The 24,982-nt window shown below is 44.6% G+C and overlaps 1 protein-coding gene across 5 annotated transcripts in view; it reads left to right on the forward strand.

Annotated features, from left to right (window-relative positions):
• Positions 1–24,982, forward strand: part of SCNN1B (sodium channel epithelial 1 subunit beta) — a 62,627-nt gene that overhangs the window by 15,666 nt on the left and 21,979 nt on the right. Inside the window, exons 2-4 of one of the 5 annotated variants that reach the window (XM_045849225.1) lie at positions 940–1,142; positions 9,707–9,848; positions 10,499–10,741. The exons of 1 other annotated variant lie outside the window; for it this stretch is intronic. The gene's annotated coding sequence lies outside the window, so the exon portion shown is untranslated. The remainder of the gene's footprint in view (positions 1–939; positions 1,143–9,706; positions 9,849–10,498; positions 10,742–24,982) is intronic. 3 more of the 5 variants (XM_045849224.1, XM_045849222.1, XM_045849223.1) reach the window with 3 other exon arrangements.

Here is a 24,982-nt window from a genome sequence, read left to right on the forward strand (position 1 = left end):
TGTGTTAACAACTAAGAGTTTGGTGCCCTGGCTGGTGTGGTTCAGTGGATTGAACAGCCAGCCTGCAGATCAAAGGGTCGCTGGCTTGATTCCCGGTCAGGGTGCATGCCTGGGTTGCAGGCCAGGTCCTCACCAATTGCAGGAGGCCACCAATTGATGTATCTCTCTCACATCAATGTTTCCTCTCCCTTTCTTTCTCCCTCCCTCCTCCTCCCTCTAAAAATAAATAAGTAAAGTCTTTTAGAAAAAAAAAGAGTTTGGGAGTCAGACAGGCTGGAGTTGGAGCTCAGCTGTGTGACTGTGCAAGAAGACACTGAACCTTTGAACCCCAATCCCGGCCTATGGACGGGGACAATGATAGTACCTCCCTCAGGTGCCTGGTAAGGTATTAGCAAGCTCAGGGCAAACCACCTGAGCTCAGTGGCTGCTGGCAGCTGACCCCCAGTCATTGATCCCACCAGTCTCACTGCTCTGGTTAACTCCAGAAATGCTGCTTTGTCCTTGCCCTAACCTTGGAGAAAGGATTGTGGGTGGAGCCATGGGAGGAGAGGCCTGGGGCTGAAAGACACAAACACCTGTCCCTGTAGAATTCAGAGAAAGTTTAAAGATGGCAATCAGGGCCTGGGTGTGTGTGTGTGTCAAGGGAGGGGTGAAGGGCAAGAGGACAGAGCAGACCAGGTTTGCAACTTGGTGGCCATTGGAGCAGGAGCCTGTCCAACACCAGAAGACAGAGGATGCTCTAGCCAAGGGGTGCTAGGCAGGTGTATTAAGCACAGAAGGCAAAGCATGGGAGTGGGGGGAGCAGTATGGGGCCCATTTCCCTGCATCAGGGATTATTAAGGGATTGTTTCCTTAAAGCTGAGACACCAGCTCACCGGAATTTAAACTCCTAGAGAACAAGGATTTTTTTTCTGTTTTGTTCACTGCTTCACTCTGTAGCCCTAGCTCCCTGTAATGCTCAATGAATATTTGTCAAACAAATGAGTGGTGAATGGCTGCATGGATGAGTGCCAGCAATGATGAGCAAGCCACATCTGTCAGCCCCCAGGAGACTCCTCAGCACCCTACCCTGAGACACACTCTCCATCCACCTTCCAACTCCTGAACTCCCACTGGTGCCCACCAATGGCGCCAGACCTGAGGTGGGTGAGCTGTGTTCCTATTGAATCTTATGATCTAGTTGGCTGAACCCCTGACATGAAGACCTCTCCCTGCCACATGTTGTTCCTTCGATGATGTGTGGCCACTGCATGTTGTTTTGTTTGCTTATACACAGCGATGAACTGCCTCGGCCGCTGATAAAGTTTATCAAATAAATGCTGATGGGGTCCATATGGCTTTCCCAATAATAATAATAATAATAATAATAATAATAATAATAATACAGTGTTTTTAAGTATATGCTACCTACCAGGCACATGTGTTATGGGATTCTTTCTGAAATCACGAAGGTTAGGTACAAATATTCTCCCCCAGGGACACACACACAGAGGAGCTAAGCTCTTTCACGGCACCATCTTGCTGTATACCTCCAACAGTCCAGTGAAATGGTGCATGGGATTGTCTGCATTTTGCAGATAAGGAAGCAGTCTCAGAGAGGTTAAGTAACTTGTTGCAGTCGTACAAAGCTAGCAAATGGTGGGTCTGGGATTCTAACCCAAGCAGAGCTCACTCTGCTCACCCCACCTCTCAGTTGCCAGGAGTCATCTGAAAGGTGACTATGAAGAAGAGAGGAAAAGTTTACTCCATGACAGGGCTCTTGAAGGCCTTGCTCCACCTGTGGCCACAGATAAAGTTTCAGCTTTTCACTCAAGATCTGCCCTGAGTCACTGTGTGGGTGAAGATCCTAATTGCCCCCAACAGCGAGGCCATGCCAGCACCCGTCTTGCATGTGGCTGTGGGCAGTATCCCTCACCTTCTGGGACAGCAGATGCTCTGCTTCCATATCTCCCTGGGAGCCTGGGAGATGGCCATTCACAGAGCCTGAGGCTAAGGCTCAGAACAGCCAAGCTGGATTTCAGAGGCTGGCAAGAAGCAGGAGTCAAGGGAGCAAAACTTCACCCTGTTTCCCTTCCTTGTCTCTGATTCACACCTTTCACCTAGTGTTTAAGGAGGAAGGTTTCTTTCACTTCATCTTAGCCTAAAGGTCCAGAAATGGTGGGAGAACGGTTTATTCAATAAACTCCAATGCAGTGGAACCCACTCTGGAAGTCTAGGGCACAGGGAGGCCAGCTGAGCCAACACTAATAGAAAAAGGCATGGTGAGCCATGTTTTGCCTGTCATCTCATCTAATCTGCACAATAACCCTTATCAAGTAGGAACATGATTGGCATCATCATTATCATCACCACCATCATCACCACTATTATCATCATCATCATCCCCATCACCATCCCCATCACCCCCACCAACATTATTACCCTCACCATCACCACCACCACCATCATCACTGCCATCCCCATCATCCCCACCATCTCCAGCCACAATATCATGAACATGACTTCCCAGGCCCAAGGTCCAACCCGCAGATGGTAAGACAGACCCAGAAGACATGACACATCCATCCTCTAGAAATATTAAGAATTTGGGCTCTAGAGTCTGAAAGATGTAGATTTGGTTCTTAGTTTTGACACTTTCTAGTTGTGTGACTTCAGGCAAGTGACCGGAGTCTATATCTGTAAAATCAGGCTGATCACAGTCCTTGTGTCATGGGGCTGTGATGAGGGTCACAGGAACTGGTGCATGCAAAGTGCTGGGCCCAGCTGAAATCATAAAAGGAAACAAGCAGAGGAGAACACTCTGGCAAGGGGAACAGCAGTTAAGGGGAGAGCTAGGGACATTTGGTTGGGAGCTCCCAGCAGCTCTGAATGTTGAGGGGCAGGTGCTGCCCAGCCAGTGTGAGAACAGCATGGAGGGCCAGCACAAGGCAGCTGGGCAGTAGGACTGAAGAGATCACTCAAGGGCTCACTTTTCCCCCATAAAAAGCCAGGGTGTGGAGGGCGAGAAGGACAGCTGTCACCTGGAACAGGGATAAGAGTTCAGAGCTGGAGCTGCTATCTGTCCAGTGTGGGCAAGATCAGGGAAACTGGATCTTTTTCCACGCTGGATGGAGGAGGTTCCAGCAAGAGCCAGCCACTCCCTCTCCCGATCCAAAAAGTTTTCCGAAGCTGCCAGCCCAGACCTCCACCATCCATGGTGCCATTTCCTTCTGGGCCCCTCCCCCTTTTTGATGATAGGTTTCTGAACAGCAGTAATGATGGGTACCTAAAGTCAATCCTACATCAGTCAACCCTGAGCATTTCACTTCAGCCTCCAGGGCTGCCTCGAACAACTGTGTGGGTTGTGTGCTCCACAGCTCCAGGGGTGTCATTCATGCAGAATCCATTGTGAATGGTGCCCCCTGGAGTTGTGCAGTACACAGCCCTGTGGGGTAGCTCTGTAGGCCTCCTTCTTCTTGGAGACAGTACAGAATAGATCTTGGGTGCCCCAGATCTGGATGCATTCAAGGCAGAGAAGACTGAGCAACATTTGCCAATCATGACAGAGAGATCCTTGCTGTCCAAGGCTTGTCCTTGAAAAGGTTGTGCCTGGGGATTGCAATGACCAGTGATGGGGATGGATTACTGATTGTCCTTAATGTAGATTATTGAGAAACAATGTAGCATAGTGGTTATAAGAGCAGGCACTGGAGTCAGGCAGATGTTCTGCTCTACTGCCTTCATTGTGTGACTTTGGGCAAATCACTTGACCTCTCTGTGCCTATTTCCTCATCTGAAAAATGGGTTTATAATAAATGGGCATGGGTGTGTCCTAATCCTGCCTCTCAGGTGGAGCTACCATGAGAAGGAAAAAAGTGATTCAGGTAAAGCTCTAAGCATAGTGTACACTGGGTAGTTAAATGGTCACTCCAGTTAACGGTCAGTGACATCACCAGCCAGGGAGGTGGGACTTAGACTGGCCCATTGGAAGGCAGCTCCCTGAAATCCTGCCAGGGCAATGAAGGACTTGGGGCCCAATCTGAAGTCTTTGGCCCAGAGCCAGATCAAGCCAGTGCTTGATTGGAATTTGTCAGCATAGCTTTTTCATAATCAGGTGCTATTACAGTTTCAAAGATTGTGTGGTGGAGAGTGTGCGGGCAAATGCTGGGAAGGAAAAGGCCTGCAGTCCAGGTTTCTATGCGGACAATTCATTCCTCTAAACCAGAGGTCAGCAGTCTGTAACCCCCAGGCCAAGTACAGTCCTCTACCTGTTTTTGTGCAACCTATGAACTAAGAATGGTTTTTCCATGGCTGTTAAAAAAAAACGAGAGAAAAATAATATACTATGACACATGCAAATGGCAAGAAGTTCAAATTTCAGGATTCATAAATAAAGTATTATGGAAGCACATCCACGCTCCATCACTTATTATTACCTGTGGCTGCTTTTGAACTACTTTCGTAGCATATAGCTGCCACCAAAACAATGTGGTACACAAAGCCTAAACTGCTTGGTCCTTCACTAAACAGTTTGTGGACCCCTGCCTAGCACATGGATCCCAAACTCTGCTGCATGTTGGAGTTACCAGGAACTTTCTTTTTTAAAGAGGCTGCTTATTTTATTTATTTGTTTTTATTTTTTATTTTTTTTTTAATTCTCACCTGAGGACACACTTAGAGGAGAAGGGAGGGAGATAGAGGGAAAGAAACATCCATGTGAGAGAGAAACATAGATCAATTGCCTCTCATACACACCCCCCAACCAGGTGCAGAACCTGCAACCTAGGCATGTGCCCTGACTGGGAATTGAACCCACAACCTTTCAGTTAATGGGGTGACACTCCAACCAACTGAACCACACTGGCAAGGACTACCAGGAAGTTTTTAAAAACTTAAGGCTCAGATCATGTCCTAGACAAAGTAAGTCAGACTCTCTGAGGGTTGAGCCAAGTATCAGATCCACTATGCAGCTGAATTTGGGAACTTCTGTCATAGCCCCTACTTTGTGCCTCCTGCCTTACCTGGGAGGGCTGAACCAAGCTCAGAAAGCTTGCCCAGAATTTAAGCACCTTTTTGCCCCAAGACCTGTGGGTAGGGTTGCAGGCTGGCCCCCGTGGGCCTTATTTTGTGTGACCCACAAAATAATTTTTTAAAAAATTATTAAAGATAATTTTTTATCTCTAATAATAGAGATAATATCCCACACAGTAATTTTTTAAATAAATTTGCCTCTTTTTTAAAAGATTTTATTTATTTATTTTTAGAGAGAGGAGAAGGGAGGGAAAAAGAGAAGGAAAGAAACCTCAGTGTGTGGTTGCCTCTTGTATGCCCCCTACTGGGGACCTGGCCCGAAACCCAAGTGTGTGCCCCAACTGGGATTGAACTAGCAACCCTTTGGTTTGCAGGCCAGTGCTCAATCCATTGAGCCGCATCAGCTAGGGCCCATGCAGCAATTTTTAAAGCTTGAAATTTCACTGTGGCATTTGGGTTCAGATACTCTTGAAGTCCCCATTTCCAAGTGGCAATAATCCTCTGGATCTGACTCGGCTTCATTGTTTAACATTGCCTGCTCGGTCCCTGAAAGCGTTTGAGTTCAAGTGCCCTGAGTTAACAGTAAGGAAGTCTAGCCCAGCACACTTCAAATGTTAACATGCACATGTGTTCCTGGGGGCTTAGATTCCAATTCAGCAGGTCAGGTGGGCCCACATGTTATATCTCTAACAAACTGCTAAATGATGCTGATCTGGAGGGCCTGGTACTTTGAGTAGTTAGGCTGTAGACTATGGTTCTCAAATTTCGGTATGGCCGAGTCTCCCAGGGGGCTGTTCAAACTCAGTTTCTGATTCAGAAGGCCTGGAGTGAGACCTGAGGATTAGTCTTTGTAACAACTGTCCAGGAGATGCTGCTGCAGCTTGTCAGGAGCCAGACTTTGATAACCACTGCTCTAGGCTGTGTGCTTGACCCACTGGCTCACACCTAGGGTAGGGGGCTCAGAGGTCCCCCAGACAGCAGGATCTTTATTCCATCCAACGATGTCAGAAGCCCAGCTGTTGCCGAGGAAGTCAGGTCTTTCTTGGCTTCTTCAGTCAACTGTCTCTTTGACCAGACCCAAGCAGTTTCTTTCTAGTTCAAACCCACAATCTAAAAACAATTAGAGCCTGGAGATGGCAGGATTTTCTCCCCCACGGAGATCTCACATTAGATACTACAGGTGGCAGTGCTCAAACAGATTTGAACCCCAGATATGGGGTCTTGGGTGGGCCCAGGCCTCCAGCCACAGAGCAGGTGGGAAGAGGCCACACCCCAAAGATAGCTGTGGCTGCTGCAGCTTCAGGAGCACTGACAGGGCCCTCCTGAGGGTCAGGCTGGGCCCAGCGCCATCCACTGCAACTGCCTTGAACAAGAATGATCACCCTGGCCAGGACCGGTTTCTCAGAGTCCTCGAACCTGAGAGGGCTAGCGGATGGATCTGGATGACTGAACTAGTGTTGATCAGAGATTATGTATTATTTAATACATAATCTTCCTGGACCCTTCCAGGCAAAGACTGGCTGCCTCACAGGGGCTCTGAGTTGGCTCAAGAAGCCCCTGCCCATTGGCCATCCCAGGCAGAGCCATGTGACAGGACAGTATGTGGGGCCTGGCCCCTGAGATGGGGAGGCTTGAGCAGCCTTTGTGCAAGCCCCGGCCCACCACTCACCAGTGGGGTGACTTTGGGCATCAGCTGCTCTGTGGAGGGGCAATGATGACACCTTGCAGGACTGACTGGAGGATTACATGAGATGGTGTGTGGGTAAAGTGCTGAGGCAGCATCTGGCATATGTTAGGTGCTCAACAAATGGTGGTTGCTGCTATCAACATAATAATAGATATCAGTTATGATTATTTAGTTATGAGAACTGCTCTAACCCAGACTCCCTCCCATTCCCTGCAGCCTGGTAGACAGCACAGCTTGCTTATGCGCAAAAAAGTACCTATTTGGCCACAAATAGTCAACTCCTATTTAAGTGCCTACTGTGTGCTGGCCATGGTTCTAGGCCAGTGACATTCAGTATAAATATAACACAAGCCCAAGTCTGACCCACACAAGCAACTTCAAATTTTCTGAAAGCCACATTTTTTTAAGTGACAAGAAAAAAGAAACAGGTGAAATTAATTTTAATAATATATTTCATAGAACCCCTATATTCAAAATATCATCACTTGAATATGTCATCAATATTAAAAGTTATTAATGAGATTTTTATGGTCAACACATCTTTTTAAAATTTTAGTTGTGGTAAACAATTTAAAAACCAGAATGTAACTTACCATCTTAACCATTTCTAAGTGTACAGGTCAGTGATGTTAAATATATTCACATTGCCATGCAACCATCTCCATCTCCAGAACTTTTCTTAATATCTTCTGCCTCTCTCTTTCATACAATGTCTTTGAGGTCTGGACAGTGTTTTACACTGAGGGTACATCTCAGCCCACTGAGTGGCAAGTCTATCACTAAGTAGTCACCACATGTGAGTAGTGGCTTCTGTGTTAGACAGAGAAGTTCTGCTGGGGCAAACATGGGGATGAGAGGCCAGTGCACACCCACAGGAGATTTAGAAGTCTAGTATATGGAGACAGATGGGAAACACATGAGTAGATCAGATGGTCTCTGATGGTGTATTAGTGCTACAGATTATAAATAGGGCCATGGGCTAGGGTGTTCCAGGGATAGGGGGCCAGGGTGTGTGGCATTTGAGCTAAGACCTCAAAGAAGCAGCCAGCTCCATGAAGATCTAGGGTGGTGGTCCTCAATTCTGCCCATGCATCAGATTCTGTGTGAAAGTTTAAAAATCAGTATAAAGACACCAGGCCCCACGTCAACCTGCAGAGTCAGAATAGCTGAGCGTGAGACCCAGTGTGTGTGTGTGTTAAGAGCTCGCTTGAGCCCTGGCTGGTGTGGCTCAGTGGATTAAGTGCCACCCTGTAAACCAAATGGTTGCTGGTTTGATTCCCAGTCAGAGCACATGCCTGGGTTGTGGGCCAGGTTACCAGTAGGGGCCACACGAGAGGCAACCACACATTGATATTTCTCTCCTTCTCTTTCTCCCTCCCTTCCCCTCTCTCTAAAAATAAATAAATAAAATATTTTTTTAAAGAGCTCACTTGAAGCACAGCCATGAGAGCTGTGGTAGCTGCTGAGGACCAGTGGTGAAATGATCTTGGCATACTGGAGGAGCAGAATGTGGAAGGACCAGGGTAGGAGGGGCATATGGAGGGGAACAGCAACCAGGCCTCAACTGGCCCTTGAGACAATAGTAAAGAATTTGGGTTTTATTCTAAGTGTGGTAGAAAGTTTTTGTGGGACTTGTCACAGAAAAGTGCAAGGTCTTCTGAACAAAAATTTTGAACACTCACTCTTTGCCAATGGCAAATAATAATAATAGGTTTAAGGTACCATGTATTATTGCCTTTCATCTGGTAATGGAGAAGGATTTCCAAGGTGGGTGGTTAAATATGAAATATGGCAGTGTGTTTCCATAGAAGGGTATGGAATCTGTTGGTTGGGGGGTAGGGGATGACAGGCTTACTGACCTGGTCTTCCCAATCCTAGACTTGGGAGGGAGTCCTCCAGCCTCCTCCCTCCTCACCCCCTTCTCACCCTAATGCCTATTGGTTCCTTCTCTTTTGACAGCTTTTATTAGTCTGCTCAGGTTGCTATAACAAAATACCACAGACTGGGCAGCTTAAACAACAAAAACTTGTTCTCTCACAGTTCTGGAGGCTGAAAATCTAAGGTCAAGGTGTCTCCTGAGACCTTTTCTTGGTTCACAATTGGCCTCCTTCCTGTTATGTTCTCATAAGGTCTCTCCTCTGAGAGGGCACATCCCTGGTGTCTCTCTGGGTGCCCAAACATCCTCTCCTTATAAGGAGGCCAGTCAGATTGGATTGGGGTGCACACTATTGGACCCACTTGACGTCATCATCTCCTTAGAAACCCTGTCTTCAGGTGCAGTCACATTCTGAGGCCCTGGTGTTTAGGGCTTCAATATATAAACTGGAGGGAGGGGACACAATTCAGCTTAAGTGGCAGGTGGACAGAAGGAAACCAGGTGCTTTTCTCAACCCACAGCTCCTCCCCACACACACACTCACACAAGCAGCAGCCATATTTGGATGTTTAAGTAAAAAGCACCTTCCAACTGGAAAGGTCTCCGGCCTCAAAACCAAACCAATGAACACCAGCTGAATTTCAAACCTGCCCCCATCCCTGAAGGTCATACATACTTACGAAACACCTACTGTGTGCAAGAGTCAAGCTCAAACACCGGGAAATCTGTCCTGGGATCTCCTCACCCAGTAAGACAGATTAGAGAAGGATATAAATAACCATGATGTAAGACACATGGGAGCAAATAAAATAGGAGCTGGTCCACAGAAAATATCATGGAGCTACAGGGGCAGAAGGAGAAAGGGGAGAAGATAACTTTGGTTCAGTGGGGACTGGGAAATGAAGTAGGTTCTATTTTCCCTCATTTTAAGATGGGACAACCAGGGCACAGAAAGGGTAAGTCAATTCTACAAGGTCACACAGCAAATGAGGGACAGCTAGGATTTGAACCCAGGTTCTTAAGCATTACCCTATTTTAAAGGAGAATGAGGGAAACAAAAGATGATGTGTAAGTTGGGGACACACTGAAAGGTATCTTGAACACCAGCTAAGGCTTTGGCCTTTGTTCTGCAGACACGGGGAACTGCTGAAAGTTTCTGACTGAAGTGTGCTGTGGTGACAGCTGAGCCTCTGGGAAGTGCAGCACAAAACCTAGAGCATTCATTTACTGAGCTGGGAAATTCCCCTTCCCGCACCCGTCTTTTCTAAATTGCAGGTAAGAAAACTTCCCAGCCACCTACACGTTTTCATCTTTCTTTCCCCGACAAGGATAATAATAGCCAACATTTACTCAATGCTATGCTAAGAGATTTATGTACATTATCTCATTTTAATCCTCCCTGAAAATAAAGGCCCAGGGAAGGAGGTGTTATTGCTGGCCTGTTTACAGATGAGATACCAGAGGCTCAGAGAGGTGCTGTGATGGGTCCACGACTCCGCCCAACTCTATCTGACTCCCAAGCTCACATTTTGAATAATTATAGAATAACTCATGTTTCCCAGTGGAAAATAGAGAGCTGGACTTACTACATGGGCCTCAGAAATAAGGCCAGGTTGGCCTTATTTTTCTGACTCTAGTCAGGGACACTTCATTTTATTCCCAGGTGGGTAACCACCTCCTTCCTCCACCCCTACTCTCCACACACCACTGGCATCTTCCAAGGCTCACAGATAGTCTGCACTCCAAGTTGCCTCCAGCCTTGGCAGGGAGGGAGGGAGGGGGCCAATGAAACTGGCTGCATTCTTTCCTGCTGGCTGTCAACACACACCACCCACCCTGGGCAAGTGGCCACTTGTATGGCTGGGGAGGGGAGGGCTGTGAGCTTGTGTGCTCACTATTGGCATCCCAAATTGTCTGCCCATTAGGAAGCGATGACATGGCTCCTGGCATCAGGCCTGGTGGGTGAGGCGTTTTCCCATGTAAATGTGATTATACAGGATAAAGCCTGGTGCAGCCAAGTCCCTGGCAATGAGGAAATAAACACAGCTTCAAGGCTCTGTCAACAAGGGCTTGGGAGACAGGAGCCCTCCAGGAAATACAAGTTCTGAAGCTGCCACCTCCTCTGAAATCCATCTTTGACTCACCCTGTCCTCAAGAGGAAAGGAAAGGTACTTCTACCTCAATTCTGGAAAGAATTGTTGCACTGCTGAGACCCCAGGCAAATTTTCTTAGTTAACATCCCTCTCTTTGGGGCTTTTTAAACATTTACTTATAAAAAAGTAACAGAAATTTTTAGAAAACAGTTGCAAATATTAGAATATAGGCTGAAGAGTATATCTAATCTGAACTTCTCACCCTGACCAGTGTCGCTCAGCGGGTTGGGCATTGTTCCACAACACGAAAGGTTGTCGGTTCGATTCCCCATCAGTGCACATGCCTGGGTTACGGGTTCAGTTCCTGGTCGAGTTGGGGTGCATACGAGAGGCAACCAATCAATGTTTCTCTTGTTTTCTTTCTCCTTCCCCTCCCCTCTCTCTAAAAAAATTTAATAAAGAAGTAAATAATCTGAACTTCTCTTTTCAGCTCATTCTGCAAAATAGTAGACACTTAATCCCAACCAATCTAGCATTTCCTGTGCCCCTTTTCGTAAAGTCACATCTAAATTCTAAGAAGCTTACATTTATTTCTTCATTCATTCATTCATTCATTCATTTAATTGAATTTATTGGGGTGACATTGGTTAATAAAATTATACAGGTTTCAGGTATACAATTCTGAAGATGCCTACATTAAAAAAATTCTTCTATAATTCTCACTGCCTAACAATCATTTTCCATGACAGTTTATTTTTCCATAAAGCTATAATCTTATTACTTTAATCAAGCAATATTCTATTATAAACATTTTTCCATGTTGATATAAATTTTTTTTCATTAATTATTTTTAATCATATAAGCAATAGCTGTTCATTCCTAGTGGAGTAAAAGATGCAAACCACATATAAATTAAAAATATTAAAATAACCACAGATCCTTCTACACGAAGATAATCAGTATAAACATTTTGGTTAATTCCATATACATTTTTTTCTATGTACATAAATACCTATAAATTTATAGTTTTTTAAAGAAAAATAATTAACCATTCTTCTTCAGGGCTCCCAAATATTTCATCTTGCGCCTGTATCGTAATCTGTTGCATCCTTCTGCTCTGTTGTACATTTAGATTTTCTTGCCACGACCATCTGTGTCCATGCAGAGAAGACAGGCAGTGAGGGTTTCATTGTCACAAGATGTGGTCACCTTTCAAACCTACCTATGGCACTTGGCCACCAGGTGAACAAGGAAATGACAAGCCAGGAGCACTCTGGCCTCCTGACAGGGCTCAGCACATTGGCCAGAGGCCAGATAGGTGCTTATTTTTCCTTTGAAAGGCTATTCAAAAAAGAAAGGATTTTTCTGGCAGCTCTGGCCACAACTGATATTTTGGAGTTTAGGGTCTTTGGGCTGGGGTGGCAGGACAGGTGTCAGACTGAGATGGAGACTGATGTCATCTTAGACCAGTAGTAGAAAAACCCACAGAACAGGTTTTGTGAGAACATTGCCTTGCACAGCAGCTGGGGCTAAGGGGCAGGTTGTCCTTGAGTTGCAAGTGGCAAGGTATTTTACCTAATCTGGTTTATGAGGCAAGGGAGGATCTTGGCTGAATCTGTCTCCTGGTGCAGTGTGGTATGTGGAGATGGATTTTTGATGGTGTGCTGATAAAGGTCTTTTGTGTCACTAGCAACTATTTGTGTTGTATTAAAAAACATACATAATTAGTAACCTTGAACATGTGATTTTGTGGACATTGTTGCTTAGGACAAAGCTCAAGTAGGTATTTAAGTAAAAACAAGAGTGAGTCAATGTAAAGAAAGATACTGTCAATGAGAGTGTAACTGGTACCCAGTTGCAGCCCAAATTGAGAAGACAGCACTCTGGGTCTGTTCTTGGGGGTCAAGAGTTAGTCCCTGAGAACACAAAGCCAGCCAGTCACCATCAGCTCCATCCTTGACCTGCCTTTGGTACGACAGGCCCCAATCTTCACAGGCAGCTTCTTGGACCTTCTCCACCTTGCAGTGTGAGCTGGGTCAAGGATCCAGAAGGTACTGGAAACAAGCAGTCAGCGCAGGTGCACGATCTGCGTTCCCAACACCAGGAAGCTGGGCCGGTCTGGTCAATTGTGAACACAGAGGTCCCATCCTGCAACATTGTGGTAAATGCTTCTGACCTTGGGCCTTGGTGTTGCCGCCTGCACCATAACTTGAGCGTTTGTTTCTTTTTGAAGTGAGATTTTTAAGTGGGTCTGTGTATTTCAGATTTTCTTTAGACTTGGGATGATTATGTTGGCATAGGATGGATCCCAGGGATCTCCCACTACTGTGGATGATGCTATTTAGGTATGTGTCAGTCTTTAAAAACGTAAAATGGGACCTGGCTGGTGTGGCTCAGTGGATTGAGCGCCAGACTGTGAACCAAAAGGTTGCTGGTTTGATTCCCAGTCAGGGCACATGCCTGGGTTGCTGGCCAGTTCCCCAGTTGGGGGACACAAGAGAGGCAACCACACATTCATATTTCTCTCCCCTCTAAAAAAATAAATAAAGTGTCATATATATATATGACATATTTATACATACATACATATATATACACACACACACACACACACACACACACACACACACACACATATATATATATATACATATATATATATTTGACTCTCAGCACTTGGTGGGAGCTAGTAAAAGTGACTCAGGAGGTGGGTATTTTTTGGATCATCACGAGGAAGGGGGTCCCCAGATCTGTGTCCTCAAGATGTATTAAAGGTCAAAGAAAGTGCAGATGGAAGTTCCTCATCCTGTGTCAGTTTCTTTTGTGATCTTTATAACTTTCACTATAAAAAAAATTAGTTCCCATGTCCTTTGCATATTACTACCTAAGACTTGAGTGGCATTTGTCTGGTTGGCACCATATTACAAACATGTATTTAACTATTCATTTTAAATGCTGCAAAGTTCCATTCGTATTTGGAAAATAGTCATTTTTATCACTTGCATAGACCCTTGAAAAATAAAAGCTAGTAAGAGCCAGTATACATATATTGCTGTAAACCAGGCACTATAGAACAATGTTTAGAAAACACCTGCCAAGGTAGGTGTTGTATTGTCCCCAGTATTCAGATGAGAAAATGAAGGCCCAGAGACACCATGCAGCTTACCCCAGGTTGCACAGCCCACCTAGATACAAAGCTTGAATCCAGCACCCAAGCCCTGAGCATCTCCCCTACATGGGGAGTCATGGGTTAGCCTTTCCTGCATGCTCTGTCTTTTTTGGATTTCTCCCTGTACTGGGGAAATTCACCCCCACATTCCAGCCAAGAGATAGGAGACTCTTCTTTTGAAAATATGGCCCAGCTCAGTCAAAAGTTGGTACAGGCAGAGCCAATGTTTGGCAGGACCACTCCTGCTATCCCAGAAGGAGCCTTGGAGCAAATTAGAAAGATGCCGCTGTGTGTGGGCGCAGACCCTGCGGGACCACCACTGGGTCCATGGGGCATGGGTTGGACTTTGACTCCCATTCCAAAGCTTCCAGCCTGAACAAGCATACCCAGTACAATCTTTCCTGGTGTCCCAATGGTTATAGGTACGAAGTAGGTGGAAGCAGCCATTCTTGGGGCCATAGAGGCCTTGTTTGCACCAGGAACACCAGTCTACTGAGAAGTGATGACAGATCCTTTCTTCCCAAAAGCCTGTCTCTTGTGGACCCTGCAGCCTGCTTTTCATGCAGTGCCCAAGGGGCAAAGATGTATGCTGTGCTGAGCTCTGAGCAGGGGTGTCTCCTGTGCCCCAGGCCTCCACTGAGCTGACTGTGGGGAGGGAGGGCACGGGGGTGGGGCAGGGGGGTCGCAGATTGTGGCTTCACATCTAGAAACCAGGCCAGGTTTTCCAAGGCCCCTCTTACATGCTCTCTGCAAGGTATGGCCAGTGTTTTCCACTGGCAGCAGCTCTGAGCACTTGCCTGGCATCATCACTCATCTTTCACCCAGATTGGCACAGCACACAGCTCTGCTCCAAGCTGGCAGGTGACAGGAGGGAGCCTGGCCTAGGGTTGGAGTGAAGATGGTGGCAGGCCCTGCCCCACTTCCTTTGCCCATGCTGGCTCCCATTATGGTCACAACTCTGTTCTTACTTCTCCTTGGCCGTATTCAGTGCCTGCAGCTTTGGCTTAACCAGCTCCCTTCCTTTCCCAGCACTCCAGATTACAAAATGTATGCCATATTTGGCCTCTTCAGGAAAGGTTGTTTGGTTTTGCCCAGGGACAAAGGGAGAGTGCTAGCACCTGAGTCATGACTAGATTTCCCAGGGTCTTAAAGGAGGTTCAGGGAGGAAAGTGTACAGGGCAGGGTCCCCTGCCACCCTGCTTGAGGCAGCCAGCCTCAGACAGGAAGCCCTCAGCACTCCCCCCAGGATAGTTTAGAATTAGCCCAGGAGGAATGGGGTCTGCATTCCAGGTCTGGGCTCTGCCTCACCGCCCGCATCCTGTGGGCTGGCAGCAGCCATGCAGAGGGGTGGGGTGAATCTACAGCACCACAAGGTATGAAATACAAGAAGGGTTCAATAGGGAAACCCACAGGCTGGAGTCAGCAATGCAGGATGCATTGCTCCCCCAGGCTCCTGTCATCAGGCAGAGGAGCATGAGGGGCCAGGACACCTGCTGGAGTGGTGAGGGCTCCATTCCAGGGCAGCAACCCCTGGCCCACTGCCCACTGCCCTGGGTCTCCCTTCATATGGGACAAGTATAGGAAGTGGCCTCATCAGCAGCCAACACACATGGGCTGCATATACGGCTGCTGGTGTCAGGCAGGCTGGGTTTAGCTATAGCTGTTTACAGGGGTTCTCTGGGAAAGTCAGTCGCCCACCACTGGAGACCTGGAAACCATGGGATTTCCTTGCCAGCGAAGGACTCAATCCCACAAGGAGCAGAGACTGGGTGCCCCTTCTTCAGCTGGCCATTTCCCCATGAATGATAGTCCCAACAACTCAGAGTCATTTTGAGTGATTCTGCTCCTTGCATAAAATAATAATAATAGCAGCTACCATGTATTCAAACAAACTATAGGCAGGCACTGAGCAAAAGTGCTTCCTGTGCATTGTCACATTGACCCTGGCAACAACCTAGAAGACATGGGTACTATTAGCCCCATTTTACAGATGAGACTCCAAAAGACGAACCTATTGTTGTCATGGATTGAGCCCCTCCCTTGAGGAAAGAGGAGAGCCGGACCCCAACTGGGCCTGGCTCCCAAGCCCCATCCAGTTTCCCCCTCAGTGGGAATGCATTTCTCAGTCCTTCACGTAGGGCATTTGGTGGCTTGTCAAAAGCCATGGGATGTGCCCCTCTGTGCCATGGCCAGGACTTCCTAACTGCCCTTGGAGGGCTTCCCTGCCCTGTAGAATGATAGGGTGACTCCACCCTCACTCCAACACTGAGAGAAACAGTGGGACACCTACCAACGTGCCTCATATCACCCCCGGACACCACCCCAAAACATGGGACAATGACCCCAAAAGACACCTCCATAGGATGCGAGAGTGCAGCCATTGCCTGGACACCATAAAGACAGAAGGGAGTGACCCACTGATGACCCTACCACAGAGGACTCTGTGGTGATATCAGCATGACTTTGTCACAAATTTGTAGCATTTCAGGGCTGGAATGAACATGAAAATACTTCTAAACCAGTGTATTTCAACCACTCAAGTCAGAACCAACAGAGAGTGAGCGTATTTGTAGCACATGCTATAGTCAAGGGACAGAGCAGCAGGTGCTGATGGCAGAGGAGCAGGAGCTCCTACAGCCCAGGCCAGCCCACACGGCCTGGCCACCCAAGGGCCCAGCGTTTGAACTGCTCCGCTAACCTGAAGCACCTATCGGAGCTGCTCCCCACACTCCTCAGCAAGCCTGAAGTGCACCTGCTCTTCCTTGCTTTGCTCCCACAGCTCTTGCAACTGTGGTTTGCACCCCATCACCTCACAGCAGCCTTTTCCTTCTGAGCGGTGAGGTTGTTTCCAGTCTGAGGGTATTACAATGTTGCAGTCACCATCCTTACTGTGCTCACATGGGCACGCACACACCCATATTCATGAGGTCGAGTGCACAACATAAACAAGTTCAAGTGTGTTGGGTCCTAGTTATCACATTCTAAAAGCAGTAGAGGTGGCCATTACTCTCCAAATGACTGCACCATCTTATACCCCATCAGCATGTGAAGCTGTGCTTCTCCTCAAAGCTTGGCCAATACCCAGTATTGCAAAACATTTTAATTTTTGTGAATCTGATGGCTGCCATACAGAATTTTTAAGCATAACCATTCTCTCTTTCTTACATGCTTGCATATAAGTTTATGATCCACATATAAGTATATGTATACACATATATGTATACATCCACTGATTAATCAGAAAGATGTTCCCGTGAGCCAGGACAATAATGCCTTTATACAAAGACTGGACACATACTTTGCATATATTCACCCTTCATAATAATTAGGAACTTAACTACAGCTACCAGATCCTAATTTCATATCATAATTTAAAAAAATAACTCCAATCAGCATCAATTAAAAATTGCTTTTTAAAATGTTTTTTGTCTCCTGTGGGCATGTGGATGACACAAAACCAGGGTTCATTTCTTTGTTGTTTGACAACTGACCCCTGACACCTAGAACAGTGCTGAGTCTTGCTCAGTGGTTACTGACTGAGTAAACGAATAGATTAAACCTTGAGAGGTACTAACTGATGTTATGCCACTAAATCTAATAAAAATAAAAATAAAAAACATTGATATGGTCCAAAATACAAAAGGTACAGGAGGAAGGAGGAGAGGAGGAAGAAGAGGAAGAAAAGGAAGAAGAAAGAGGAGGAGGAGGGGGAGGAAGAGAAGGAAGAAGAGGAAGAAGAAAAAGCAGGGGGAGAGAAGGAGAAGGAGAATAAGAAGGGACTCACTTTTAAATTTCCCTGGGCATCTAGTTTCCCTTCTGAAGGCCACTCTCATGACCACTTTCTGAAGTGGCCCCTGAGAGGTAAATGTCTCTACACTTTCTTTTCTTTACACAAATGCATGCAGGCTTTATATACTGGCCTGACCTTTCTTTTCTTCCACTTAACTGTATACCTTGGCAGAATTCTCTTTCTCTCATCAGCTCAAATAACACATTGTGGGTCCCCTCCAGAACTTAGAGGGAACCACTTTCCTTAACGCCTCCCATCGTGACCCTGGATTTGACTTTATGGGAGGACCTGTAGCTGTTGGAGAGCACAGCTTTGAGCAGATGAGGTGCGTGTACGCACACAGAAGGGGGGGGTCAGAAACCAGGTGACCTGGTTCCATTTCCAGATCTACCTCTGACTCACTGTGACCATGGTTAGGTCCCACTGTGCTCTAGTCACCGCTCTGTGAAATGTGCATACTGTGCTTACCCCAATGGACTTAAAAGGATGGCAGGAAGACATAGGGGGAAGCACTTGGAAGAGATCCTATGTCTATGGATGAGCGCACACTTCAGCCAGGTAGAAAATAATTAACAGAAAATTTCCTAAAGGGCATTAATCAAGATGACTTAAATGGTACACAGAGGAACCCTTTTTCAAATACTGTAGTTATTTTCATGTGTATTAGGAAAAAATGGGTTAGCACATCTAACATATTTCACAGGCATAGTATTGCTTAGTGTTCATAGTATTACTTCAGACAAGGATGAGCTTTTTTTAAGTAAAAAAGCGAATTGAGGTGATGTTATATATTAATTAAATAATGATACAAGTGCTATAGGGATTTAGCAAAAATTGTAAAGGTGATATGCAAATGTTGATGTTTGGGAAACATTGAATTCATGGATACTGATGTGAAAACCCATTTTCAAAATTTATTTTTATTTAATGCAAATATGCAGGGCACAGTAGCAGATCAGGTGCCAACAGACTTCCTGTGAAGAGCCAGACAGTCAATAGTTTAGGCTTTGCAGGCCACACATGTCTCTGTCATGTCATCCTCTTTTCATAACCCTTTACAAACATAAAAACCGTCCTTAGCTCAAGGGCTGTACAAAATAGGCTTTGGGCTAGATTTTGAGTTGAAATTTTTAGGCCTTTACAGGATATTAAGCAGTTTACTGAGCATAATAGCTGCCCCAAATACAGGTAAAAACAACCTGAGTGGGACCCATTTATTAATAACATTAATGTTGCCCTGGCTGGCACAGCTCAGTGGATTGAGCATGGGCTGTGAACCAAAGTGTCACAGGTTCAATTCTCAGTCAGGGTACATGCCTGGGTTGCAGGCCATGACCCCCAGCAACCGCACATTGATGTTTCTCTCTCTCTCTCTATCTCCCTCCCTTCCCTCTTTAAATAAATAAATAAATAAATAAATAAATGTCTTTTAAAAATCAAAATGCATTTATTAAAAAAAAATAACATTAATGTTTTCCTTACTCCTCTTTTTTCATTATTATTATGACCTCACAGATTTTTATGCATTTAATGTTTCACTTTATTGCTGATTTTTTTTAAGATGCTCAAATTGTCCCACCTTTGCCAGTGAAAACCCCTTCAAGGAGTCTTTCTGAGTGACCCTAGTAGTCGTTGGTACCTTGTTTTGCTTTCTGGTATAATAAGATATCCCAAGTTCATCTGGTACATTTCCTGCACCAAAAGTTGCATGAGCCATTTTTATAGGAAGCCCTGGTTTCTTTTGGTCAGGAATGATATATGGAGACCAAACACTGGGCACCTGCAATGCACATGTTTGCATTTATAAATAGAGATGACATCCAGTGCATGTCTTGGCCCCTGGAGAGATTCCAGCCATTCTCCTGACATCTTCCTGTGACACCTCCAGCCTGGGACAGCAAGCCCCACCTGCGGCTCTGACCCTGGCCAGCTGCTCGAAGACAGTCAGTTCTGGGGCTGCCCTAGCAAAGACAGAAACATTTTTCAATAACCAGAGTCAAATGCATTTTCAGGTGACCCTACAATTAACTATAAAAATCCAGCTACCTAAAGCACTTACTCCCTGATAGCCCTGGGTAATTGAGGTTTTGGTGCAAAAAATAAATACAGGGGATTTTAATGAAAGCATCTAACCTACAATTTACAGGGGTCACTAAGTCAGATGTCTGTATACGCCAAAGCACTAACTAAAAAAAAATGAACAGAATGGGCTACGCGTAAGAAAATTGGGGATGCCAGAATGAGGGTGAACCGGAGCCCAGGTCCCCTCTGGGGGGCGCTGCTCACTGCTCAGTTCCAGCAGAACGCTGACATGAGGGGGCAGCTGTCAGGCCGTCCTGACTTCTCAAAAGATGAAGAAAATCTAGATCTTTTAAAATGTGAAATCTCAGTTTTGAAATGGCAATGGATTTAAGTGTTTTGTTAAAACTTTATTTAGATGTAATTTACATACAATAAAATACCTCCATTTTAACTATAGTGTTTGAAGGGTTTTTACAAATGTACGCACCCAATTAAACACCATCTCACTCAAGATGTAGAATATTTTCATCATCTCCAAAAGGTTTCCTTATGTATCTTTCTAGTCAATCCACTCTTAACCCCAAGCCCAGAGACTCACAGATCTGTCTTCTGTCACTGCAGATTAATATTTCTTTTCTAGGGGTCATATAAATGGAATCATATATATGTACTTTTTGTGTCTAGCTTCTTTCACTCAACAATAATTTTTAAACATGTATCCATGTCGCTGTATGTACCAGTAGTTGGTTCTGTTTCATTGCTAAAGAGTTTTCCATGGTATGGCTATGCCCCAATTTGTTTGTTTATTCACTCATTGGTGGACATTTGGTTTGTTTTTGGTTTGGGGTTATTAATGAATAAGGCTGCTATAAACATATGTGTAAAAGTCTTTGAGCATATTTTCAGTTCTCCTGGATAAATAAAAGTGGAGTTGCTAAGTCATAGGATAAGTATCCTTTTAACTTTAGGAGAAACTGACCGACTATTTTCCAAAGTGACTGCACCATTTTGCACCCCAGCCAGTCCCACAGGAAAGCCCCGGCTGCTGCACACCCTCCTGGACACCAGGTGCTGTCAGACCCCATGGGTGGGAGGCGGCACTTCATTGTGATTTGGATTTGCATTTCCCTGATGACTAATGAGGTCAGGCATCTTTTCACAGCCTGATGGGTCATTCGTGTATCATCTTCGTGAGGTGTCTTTTCAAATCTTTTGCCCATTTTTTGTTGGGCCTTTTGTCTTCTTATTTTCTAAGAACTGTTTATATATTCTGCATGCAAATTCTTTGTCAGACATATTATCACAAGTATTTTCTCCCAGTGGTTTGTTCTTTCATTTTTTACCAGTGGCTTTTGAAGATAAGATTTTAATTTTAATGAAGTGCACTTTATAAGTTTTTTCTTTTCTGATTCATGATTTAGTGACCTATCTTAAATATCTGTGCCTACTCCAACATTGCACAGATTTTCAATTCTAACTGGATCAAAGATCTAAATATATGAACTAAAATTATAAAACTTAGAATAAATAATAGGAATGAGTCATATGGCCCTAGATTAGGCAATGGATTCTTTGATATGATATGCCAAAGAATAAGCAACAAAGGAAAAATAGACCCCCTGGCTGATGTGGCTCTGTAGATTGAGTGCTAGCCTGCAAGCCGAAATGTCGCCAGTTTGATTCCTAGTCAGGGCACATACCTGGCTTGCAGGCCAGGTCCCCAATTGGGGTGCACAAGAGACAACCAATCGTTGTATCACATAGATGTTTCTCTCCCTTTCTCCTTTCCCCTCTCTCTAAAAATAAATAAATAAATTTTTACAAAATATAGAGAGAGAGACAAATTGGGTATTATCAAAACTAAAAAGTTTTTTTTGCTTCAAAGGACATCATCAAGAAAGTAAAAAACCCAGAGAATAACATTTTTGAAATACTGTATCTGATAAGGAACCTATATGGAATATATAAATAACTCTTAGAACTTAGTAATAAAAAAAACAAATAGACCAATTAAAATACAAGCAAAAATTCTGAATACATATTTCTCCAAAGATTTTTTGGCTGTATAATGACTATATTGACCAATAGCACACAAAAAAAGATAGCAACATTGGTTGTCAGGAAGTGTAAATCAAAACCAGAATAAGCCACCACTTCACACTGACTAGGATGGCTATAATAATTAATTTTAGTGGCTAAGAAAGGTTGGAAGAAGATGTGGAGAAATTGGACCTCTCATACACTGCTAGTGGGAATGTAAAATAGTGCAGCCACTATGAAGTACAGTTTGACAGTTCTTCAAAGGGTTAAACATAGAATGACCACATGATCCAGTGGGTATATCTACTCCTAGATATATAGAAATGAAAACATGTCCACACCAAAACTCATACACATATGCTTATAGTAGGATTATTCATAATAACCAAGTGTCCATTAACAGATGAATGTATAAATAAAATGTGACATATTCATAATATGGAATATTTTGCAATAAAAGGAATCAAATAATGATACATGTTACAACATGGATGAACCTTGAAAACATGCTAAGTGAAAAAAAGCAGTCACAAAGGAGCACATAATATATGCTTTTATTTATGTGGAGTATCCATCATAGGTAAATCTATAGAGACAGAAAATAGATTAGTGGTTGCTTGGGGTGAGGGGAGGTGGAAGGAGGGACAAGGAGTTATTGCTGATGGGTACAAAGTTTATTTTGGGGGGAGACCAAAATGTTTTAAGGTTTATTATGGTAATGGCTGAACAACTCTGTGGATATACTAAAATCCACTGAATTTTACACTTTATATATATATTTTTAACTCTACACTTTAAATAGATGAGTTCTATGACATGTGAACTATGTCTTGATAAAGATGTTATTTTTAAAAGGCAAAAGATTTATATGATTTGAATAGAAACCAGAGTATTTTAAAAGGGATTATTTTTTAAAATACTGGGCTAAGGAGACCTGACCAGTGTGGCTCAGTTGGTTGGTCATCGTCCTGCAGAGTGAAAGGTCACCGGTTTGATTTCCTGTCAGGCCACATGCCTGGGTTGTGGGTTCAGTTCCCAGTCAGGGAGCATACAAAAGGCAACTAATCGATGTTTCTCTCTCACATCAATGTCTTTCTTTTTTTCTCTCTCTCCCCCTTCCTCTCTCTCTAAAAAATAAAATTAATTAAATAAATAAAAATAAATAAATAATACTGTGCTAAGGGGGGAAAAACTCTTTTGCAAACTCAGTACAGCTCCTGGGTCACCCATCTGCAACCTCTCGTTCAGAAGACTCAGAAGAATTGACCTTATGAATAACATTTACACATGTTTGGTCAAAGTCAGTAGTGACCCACACTGGGCTCCCAATTTTCCTTCTACCAGGAGACTGAGTCAAACCTCAAGGAACATTTATCTCTGAAAGTGAATAGACATTTTCTCTTGGAAGAAATCAGAAATGGGCACACACAGCATGTATTGTTTTTGAATTTGCTGACAGAACCTTTTGCAGTGAAAGGGAGGCCAAGACGCAGGCAGCGGTCTGTGACTCGGCAAGGCATGATGGCGCCCACTCTCCCTGCACTCATGTCAGGGACTCCATCTCCACTCTGCTTGTTTGGGTTGGTTTAAGCTGTAAACAGATTTAAACCTTTGTACACAAGCTGTGTATACATTCCAAACACAGACCATTTATCACCTTGGGGATGAAATCTGACATAAAATTATTTGTAACATTTATTGATTCTTACTTGGCTGGTCTCCCAGGGGCCTAATGACAATTAGGAGGTAAGCTAATAGCAACACACTGTGGCATGTCATTGCCACAGTTTTTGCTGTCACTATGTTATTGTTTACTGAGTATGTTTCTTTCCTTTTTTTAAGTAATTGTATTTAAGTACCTAAAGTAAAAGCCAATATCTCTTTTATTTTTTAATTTTCTTATTCATTGATTTAAGAGAGAGAGAGAAAGAGAGAGAGACAGAGATTTGTTGTTCCACCCATTCACACATGCATTGATTGATCTTTCTACAAGCCCTGACTAGGGATAGAACCCATAACCTTGGCCTATTGGGATGACACACTAACCAACTGAGCTAACAGGCCAGGGCCCAAGCCAGTATCTCTTGACGTACATGGAAGATCCCACCTACAAATAAACCCAGGGAAACAGAATGTTACTTCTAACTAGACACTGTTGCCTGATATGCCTGTGAGCCTGAGGCCTCATTGTTCAACTGGGAGATTAGCAGGGGTTTAGAAGGTGTTAAGGACCTGCTTGGAGCCCACTGAGAAATTCTCCTTGACTGAAACAGTGATTACATGAAAATGGAGAATGTAGACATCAGAGAAGCTCTTTGTCTATTTCTTCCACAACTATTTATGGTGGCCTAATGTGCAAGTCCAGGCCTTGGGGTTCTGGACTACACAGGACAACCACAGGCCTAGTTCTTTCCAGGTTTATGGTTGTGGATAACAATGTGTAAGAATGAAATAGCATCAGAAGCACCTTGCAGTGCCTCGATCATGGGAAACACGTACTACTCTGATGTTGCTCTTGTAGTTGTTATTATCATTATCGTTAACTCTATTATTCCATAGCAGGGCCTGGGCCTCTGGGGAAGGGTGAGTGTTGGGTTAGTCTGTGAAGAGTTGTCTCTGTCATGACGGCCTGGCTGGGTATGTGGCGCTCCATCTCCATCAGCAAGCAAAGGCGTGGGTGTGAGGGGAAAGCCTTTAGCAAGCTAACTAGGAAGGTGAGGGGCATTGCTGGGTCAGAAAATGGGGTCAGGAGGGAACATGCTCAGGCAAGTTTAAGACCTCTGGTGTTATTCACTTGGCAGTTGGTGGCATTCCAGACACTGTGCTGGGCTTGTTGGGGATACTGCTACCCTCAGAGGGTTTCTGATTTCATAGGGGGTGAGAAGCTGCCAGCAGAAGTAACTGTGACACAGGGTAGAACAAAGTGAATTCTTGTTCATTGAGATTCTAATAGTTGCAAATGACAGACACCCAATTTGGATCAGCAAAAGTAACGAAGAAAATGTATTGGTTCCCATATCTGATGAGTCCAGGAATAAATGGCTTCAGGAATGGTTGGATCCAGGTGTTTCAATGATGTCAGAAATCTGTCTCTCCATCTTGTGGCTTCTCTGTGTTGGCAGTCTCTCCACTTAGCTAAAAGGGAGTCTCTTCTGTAGTTATTCCGGCATAAAGTAAGAGAATTAAGTCCCAGTTGTCCAAGCTGGGGTGGAGGTCACCCTGGCAACTCACACTAACTGCAACTGGGGGAGGGGCAGTTCACCTGAGGGAACCTCAGAGTGAGGTGGAAGGGATG

The sequence above is a fragment of the Phyllostomus hastatus genome, unplaced genomic scaffold, assembly GCF_019186645.2.
Source record: "Phyllostomus hastatus isolate PE091 unplaced genomic scaffold, TTU_PhHast_1.1 phas_contig_64, whole genome shotgun sequence".
Classification (NCBI taxonomy): domain Eukaryota; kingdom Metazoa; phylum Chordata; class Mammalia; order Chiroptera; family Phyllostomidae; genus Phyllostomus; species Phyllostomus hastatus.